The sequence below is a fragment of the Planococcus citri genome, chromosome 1 (assembly GCF_950023065.1).
Source record: "Planococcus citri chromosome 1, ihPlaCitr1.1, whole genome shotgun sequence".
In the NCBI taxonomy this organism is placed as follows: Eukaryota; Metazoa; Arthropoda; class Insecta; order Hemiptera; family Pseudococcidae; genus Planococcus; species Planococcus citri.
Window position 1 is genome coordinate 1,997,605 of NC_088677.1, and position 8,372 is coordinate 2,005,976.

Sequence of the window (8,372 nt, forward strand, 5' to 3'; positions counted from 1 at the left end):
AAGCTTCGCCTAATTCATCTACAAAGTTGGTAATATCTACATTTATGAGGCCTTTATGTGAGGTAAGAGTTGATTTCCATTATTTTCCAAAATTTGAAGGAATTCGTTAAAAAAACATCGGCTGTTGGAATCAATAAGTTGTAATGTAAGGTGTGGGTGGGGTAACATCTTCTTCCCTCTCTGCAAACACTGAAAAAATTTCAAAACTAAGCCAGTCGCGAGTACCTATCCCTTATCCCAAGAGTTTAGGTCTTAGGTCCCAATAAAACTACGTGCTCATTGTGACAACATGAATTTATTCGACAGTTTGAATGCATTCAAAACATTGCTAACATTCGAAATTTATTCAGCGTTAGTTAAGGATAACACTCGCGGTGGGAGGAAATGGAATCGTCATATTTACTTTAGGTATCATCTTCATACAAAGTGTGACCGTTTTTAAATGTCTGAATTTTAAAATTATACGTATCGGAGGTGAGAGTCGTGCTGTCGTTAATAAGCGGATCAATAGGAGTTCTCCCAAGAATAAATATATCATTGATGCGAATTTCCTTCTGACTGATAAATAACTCCACTTTGCCAGCTCTGAATTTGTCATCATTCGCTTTAAACACCCCATCGAGCTCTATAACGCCATTAGTTCCTTTTATGATGTGTTCAGGTACTCCCTTAAACAAAACACTCGCGGCAGGAATTGTAAGCGTAATTTTTACTTTGTCATCTTCATACAAAGTTAGACCGCTTTTAAATGTCTGAATTTTAAAATAATTCGTATAGAAGGAGAGATGGCCATTGTGGATAATACGCGAATCAGTAGGAGTTCTCCGAAGAATCGTTATATCATTGATGCGAATTTCCTTCTGACTGATAAATAACTCCAGTTTGCCAGCTCTGAATTGGTCATCATTCGCTTTAAACACCCCATCGAGCTCTACAACGCCATTAGTTCCAATTATGATGTGTTCAGGTACTTCATCTTTGTAATTGTTCCTGTTCGAAGGATCCGTTGCTCGGCTAGAGGAAATAATTTTATCCTCGAGTACACGTTGTCCTTCCTGTTGGTTTGGAAGTACAGCGCGCTGATGTTTGTAAATATTTGAAAAAAAACATGAATTTGATTAGTAAAAACTGCGTACACAACAAAGTAATTAATTTGCTACTACGAATCAAGTAACTAGAGCTTTGTTCTTTTCGCACAAATTTACTGCACTAGTGTACACTGGTGTAGAAAGTGTAGGATTTTTGTTCTTTTCATTTTTTTTTACATTAGTGCAGGCAAGTTTGTGTTCTATTCAGTCGGGTGTACTCTGGTGTAATGCATTGGTGTAGTTGGTGCATACACCATCTACTTCTGCTCTGGAGGAGGAGTAGATGGTGTACACCATGCACACTGAAATTGAATTGATTGTTGATGATAATTGTTTGCGTTTGCGTTCAAATGTGAATTAATTTATTGAAGAAAAGTTGTAAATGGAGAGTGAAATTGTAAAAAAGCTCATTTCATTCTATTTACAAACTATCGGAAGTGATGATGATAACAAAAATGGGATGAAAAAAACATCACCAAATAAATGTTACACCACCACATACACTGGTGTGAGTGGTGCATGAGTGGAGTACACCACCTACTCCAGTGTAATACACCAAGCTACACTAGTGTAAAAAATAAATGCAAAAAGAACAAAGCTTAGGTAGGTACATACCTGTGAGCTGACCGAGACAGGGTTGTAAGGTAATTTATGTCGGTAAATTACGGCGGTATTTTACGGTATTTTACGGTATTTTACCAAAAGTTTATTACCGTATTTTACCGTAAATTACCAAAAAGCATTTTTTGCCACATTATTTGAAAGTTGAAAGGATGAATCAACAGCTGAAGATGATTGGCATCAAAATTTACAATTAATTTGCATAAATGCTAATGATAATTGATGCATGTTACTTATAAACAGAAAAATGTCTTGAAAATTACCAAACAATTCCCAGAAAATTATTCACAATTGGTCAAAAACTTAAAAAAAAATGGCAAATGGCATCATATCGTGAAAACATGTTGAAATCAATTGAAATGTCATTAAAATAAAATGTGCTTCAAAGTTCAAAATCATTAAATTTTGGTTATTTCAATCATTAAAATAACCAAATTGGTCAATTTTTGATTTGTTGACAATTTTGAATGATTTTAATTTTTAATTATAATTTTAATCCATGCTTTATTGCTTTCCAGTTTTATGGTTATTGGTTAATGGTTATACAATTAATTTTTCCCCATTGGCCATCTTTCATCACTTTTTAGTTTTTATTTTTAGTAATTTTCAGTAACTTCAAGGTTTTTTAAGTGTTGTTAATGTAATTTTTAACCCCTTCATAGTTTCATATTGTTTTCAAATTTCAAGCAGAAAATTACTGAAATTTCCACCCATCATATAATAATACACAATTTTATAAGTTTGAACCTTTGAAGGGTTGAACACTATAAGTTCATTACATTATTCAAGATGGTAAAATACGGTAAAATACCGTATTTTACCGTATTTTACCGCCGTATTTTACCAGCGAATAAATTACGGTAATTTAACAACCCTGGACCGAGATGATTAAAACAATGGCGATTGTTTGCATCGTTGTTGTGGCGTGAAAATGAAGCACCTTTTTACTCGCGCACCGTGCACCGTCTAACAAACAACTAGATAAATTTCAATCTCGACTTCATTTATTTATAAGCGGATTGGAATTGCTTGGAGAAAAATAATTTCACAGCATATGACGCAAATAACCAAGCCGCCGATATTTCCAATCTTAATATTTCCCACGACTGTGCAATATGATGTAAGTGCCTGCGGCCGGTGCCGGAGATCGCGATTATTGCATACCTAATACCTATTTCATATTTCGTTAAGCAATTCAACGCGCGCACCACTTTACCTGTCCGGTAGAGAATTAAATTTCCAATTGACATAATATCGTTAGTTTTTTTCTATAGTGCTCAGATTTTGAGTTTTTCCCGAAAAACTAAAATTTCATTATAGTATGAGCAAATTCATTTTTCTGAAAAGAGATGAATTTAATTTTTTTCCATTTGGTACAAACCAATAAAAAATACACTTCTAGTGACTACATTTATTTCTATCTGACAAACATTCAAAACAATCAAAACTGTTTTTTATCACTTTGTACATACGAAAATTTAGGTACTCAAAAAAGGCGGAGTTTTTTGAGATGTACCCTTATAACTCCAAACAACTTGCAATATTGTTGAGCTTTTGAGTTAGACCATTTGCGTTTTTACAAGATCTAGATAATGTACCCAACTCAAAGTGTTATTTTTGGTTGAAGGGGGCCATACAAACCCCAAAAATGCAAAAATGTCAAAAATCTATTTTTTTTTGAGATGTAACCTTAATACTCTCAAGGACCAAGGTGCGATAAGTATGTCCATTTCCCAGTGGTGAAGCAAACCAATTTTAGTAGGAGGGGAAAAAATCTTGAAAATGCCAACCCCAACATCGCAAATTTCCCAACAACTTAGCTATTTAGTGTGTACTTTTATAAGATAACCCCCACATATTTTCATGCCCTCCCAACATCATTGTACTTTGAAGCCGCTGTCACGTAATGTCTAGGTATATTAAGTGTAATTGAAAATTGAAATTTTTCATTAATGGAGTATAAATGTTTTTAAAATTTCTTGGGTTAATTTTTCCATTCTAGGAAATGTTTGAAAGTTTGCGCAGCAGAATTCAAATCTGCCCGAGCAAAGCAAGGGCGAAAGCTGTGAAAAATTGATACCTAATTCAAAATGTAAAACAAAGTCATTTCTTATTCAAAAGTTAATTTTCATAGCTTCAAAATTTTCAAAAATTACGTAAGTACTTACTTACATTATCTATTATTTTTAAAAATAAGAGTACAAGCGAAGCTTTCAAAAATTCACAATTCCTCAGAAGTAAAACAGCATTATTTTTGATGCGAGGAGTCAATTTTTCTACTCTCCAACTTCGGCCAGAGAATGATCAAGCTCAAGCGAGGCGGGGCAAAAGCTTTGAAATACCTATGTAGTATTAGTATGAGGTGCAAAGTGCGAACTAATATGTAGGTACCATTCCTGATGATGTAGGTATAAACTTTGTTTTCATGGCTTCAAAATTTTTTGTCTTTGGAAGAGCATATCTAATACCATAAAAGCCCGCGCGAAGCGCTGGCTGATGCTTTTGAAAATTCTAAATTGTTCAATCTTCAAGAGTAAAACAACAGTATTAAGATGGGAGAAGTCAATATTTTTCTCTCCTCTTATTTTGATTAGAGGAAATGAATTTTGAATACTTGTATTTCAAAGAGTAAAAATCAATGGTTCACGAGAAATTTTTTTAAAAATAACGTGTAATTAGCTGTTCATGCGATGTAAGAGACAAGAATGACTTTTTCGAGGAGAAGGGAAAAATTTTCCACCCCCCCCCCCCGAAAAAATCAATTTGACGAGTTACTTTTCAAAAATTCATCTACACAGCACCCCTGTCATTTTAACAAAGAGAAAAATTACAACATGGGTACTGAACAGAACAAATACCCACTCGATAAAAAAAACAATACGTTCAGTAAAATGAACCAATTGAACCAATTGAAAGAATCGATGAGAAATAATTCATTACGAGACTTTATGTGGAAACACAATATTCGAAACCACATTGCGCCAGAATTGGAAACTTCTTATTGATGACGTCAAAGCATTACATCCCATTGTTTTTTTTTTTCAGAATTTTCATTTCAAAGTTTTTGGTAAGGTAGGTATATCTAGGCAGATAAATTCTTTTTGGACTTTTCCGTGGAAATAAGCAAATTTACGTGAATTTTAAGGAGGAGATTCTTCCCTCCTCACGCCATTTATCCAAAATCGGTGTGTTCTGGTACAGAACCATTCATTTTGGAGTGTAATTGGTCAAGCGGGGTACTACATATATATAAAGCCCCAATCACAAGAAGTGTGCTAATGCGGTCTCGAGATGTCAGAAATAAGGTGTAAACTGAATTTCAGCTTTCACGTGCCAAACGACAGAGGAAAGGTGAATTTTTCAAATTTTCAAATATGAATTCTCTGGAGAAATAAACTATGGTTCCGAACTGGAAATAGACCTATTCTGAAAAAATGACAAAAGCCTAATCGGTGAAGAGGGTTACTAACAAGCACCAACCTCAAGCGTACCAGTTTCAGATAATTTGAAGTGTTAATGGCGTTTTTTGGGAAACTGGAATTTCAAAAAAAAAAAAACGCTGGAGGCTACAGAATGACTTGATACTCACCTGCAGTCGACTTAATCGCTTGTTGAAAATATAGAGTACACAGCAGTTGCTAATGTAGGACAGAGGGAGGATGTTCTGGACAAAAAATTTCAAATTCGATTTTTGACTCCCAGTAATGTGCAAAAAATGGATCAAGTGCGGTAAAAGATTCCTTTTGGTGGTATACACATCATATACTTATTTTTTGCAACTACCTAAATACAAAACTGGCGGTGCTTGGGTGCCATGTTCAGGACAGGAGGGTGTTATGTTCTGGACAGCATATTAATTATAGGTACCTAACGTCGACAATGCGGTATTCTAATCAAAGAAAAACCAATTGAAACTTATTAAAAAACAGTTTATGAGTTGATTCACAACATTTAGGGCACTCTACAACCTCTTAATCATTTTTAGTTAATCCGATGAAAACATCATGCAAAAAAAAATCCACATTTTGAACAAGGACTCACACTAAGTAATATTAACGCAAACCAAGAACCAAGCTTCATTTCTTTCTTGGCCATTTTTCGGATTCGCGCATTTCTTCTGTTTTTGAAACAATATAGGTAAGGTGCCTATGCAAAAAGGCATTAATAACCAAGAGTCAGAATCTAGTTATACGATTGTCACGATCGAGGAGTGTTGAGTTCTCAATTTCACTTGCATAGAATGAAGTAGCCTGCTCAAATTTTTCCGTATTTAAATGTTAGGTAGGAATTTCATAAATTCCATAAGTTACCCAAGAGCAAAAAAAAACTTAAGTACAACATTTTAACAAAGAAAAAAGTACAACATAAGAACTTAACACATACTCGATAGAAAAACAATACGTTCAGTAAAGTGAACCAATCAAAAGAAACGATGAGAAATAATTTACAGTATTGCACAACTTTATGTAGAAAATATAGGCTACAAGTCGTTCAAAACCATTTATTGCCACTGTCCCAGAATTGAAAACTTCTTATTGATAACGTCATAGCACTAGATACATCCCACCGGTTTTTTTTTCAAGTTTTCATTTCAACATTTTTGGTTAGGTAGGTACCTACCATCATGGGAGAAATTCTGTTTTTCAACTTTTTAGTGGAAATTAGCGAATGTAAGTGGGTAATTCTCAGAAAAAGGTATAATTGGTGTACATGGCAAATTTCTCAAAGGTTTTAGCATGAATTTTTTTTTTTTTTTTTGGTCCATTCAAGGATCATCCCCCACACATTTCGCATATGGTATTGAAATTTTTAGTCCCTCCTTTCATTGGTGTACATTCGATTTTATACCCCAAATGTCCTTCGACTTGGCTGTCACACACCATGTTTTTGAAAATAAATGTTATAAAGTGTCATGAACTTCATTTTTTTGGGGAAAAATTGGCACGTTCTCATTATCATAGAACACGAAGGTCCATTATTGTGCAAATTGCAATTGGAATAAGTCCATAGGAAGCTGACATTTCACATTTGAAAACTGTCACACACTTTTTGCGCAAATTTTAGAGCAATTTTCAATTATTTTTGGTAGCTTCCCAATCCAATATTTTTTTCTGGTGAGTGGCTGCACTGGTTCACTGTCTTCATAAAAATGTTACCCCGCAATGTTATTCTCATAACCTACGCAATGGCTCGTTCTGATCGTACTTGTCTCTGAAAATATGATATTTCGCAAAATTGGCGTCCTTCGGCTTGCCTTTTTATTTACCCTGATGAACCCGCCAAAAACGATAATTGAGAAAGGGAAGTTATTCTACATGATAAGTACACATTTATTACGTGTTAAAAATCGAATAATGTCCAGTAGCTAAGGCTAGAAACGAAAAAACGTTGAGATTGTCCTTCGGCTTGTCCAGCGCCCATTTGTCCTTCGACTTGGCCAAATTTCAGACAGCTGTACTTTTATCGCGCTAGTCGACATATTACACGATAAAACAAGCAAAATTTGACATTTTCTCCCTCCCCACACCTCACCTCTACCCCTACCATAAAAATAAGTCCAGATTCGAACTTTGCGGCCTGAAAAACATAATGACATATTACACGATAATATACGCAAAATTTGACATTTTCCCCCTCCCCACGCCTCCCCCTCCACCTCTACATAAAAAATAACTCCAGATTCGAATTCTACGACCTCGAAAACATATCAATCGACATATTACACATCGATGAGGGTCGAATCCTAATTATCGCTGTTTTAGGGGGGCCGGGGTCCACAGTGGGGGGGGGGATTGAATTGAGGCCAACACTAGAACAGGGATCTGGGACACCTATACAAATGATTCCCACTTGAAATTTTCCAAAAAAATGATTTTTATTTTTCAAAATTATGCACATCAAAATTGACCTTTTTTCTGAGAATTACCCAGGTACGTAAATTTTGCGTGATGAGGACTTTGGTTAAATAAAATTAAATTTCTCATCGAATGATTTAATAATGTGTTGTTTTCATACAGAAACCACGATTTTATGAAGTATTCTCATTCAAGGTTTGTTATGAGGTAATGTGCCCTATTAACGCCATGCACTCGAAAAATTGGAATTACTCAGTCACAATTAAACTTATTCCCATTCAGATTCGTGTAGGCGATAAAGGATACATGAAGGTATATTTTGAGTGAATGTTTGAATTTTTATAATCTTTTTCCTTCGAGCTATAACAGTTCAAAGTGAGGTCACCGTTTTGGCGTTATTAGGAACTGAACTGGGTGCCTAACAATGCCAACATTTTTTCTTAAATTTTAAATGCCGAATTTGGCGATATAACCAATTTTGAGTACAATTATTGAAATCTACGATAAAAAATTTTTTCCCCTTTCACCAACAATTTTGAAAAAGTGAAAAAAATGCAACATTTGTTTACAATTTTAAATATAAAATTTTGCAATAAAACCAATTTTGAATCAAGTTATTGAAATCTATGATGAAAAATTCTCCACGAAAGTGAATTTTAACCCCAATCAAAATGCATTTTCAAATTTTGAAAAAGTGATTTCAATTTTAAATCTAAAACTTTGTGATAACCCCATTTTTTAATGCAATTATTGAAATCTACGATGAAAAATGTATACCCTTTCACCAAAATTATCCGCAAAAGTAAAT

At 34.4% G+C, this 8,372-nt stretch overlaps 1 long non-coding RNA gene across 1 annotated transcript; it reads right to left on the minus strand.

Annotated features, from left to right (window-relative positions):
* Positions 1-278: 278 nt before the first annotated feature.
* LOC135844409 (uncharacterized) lies at positions 279-8,110 on the minus strand. Its single transcript, XR_010558520.1, has 2 exons — positions 1,704-8,110; positions 279-1,079 (listed from the first exon to the last, which is right to left on the minus strand). It is a non-coding gene; the product is annotated as an uncharacterized LOC135844409 (long non-coding RNA).
* Positions 8,111-8,372: the final 262 nt, after the last annotated feature.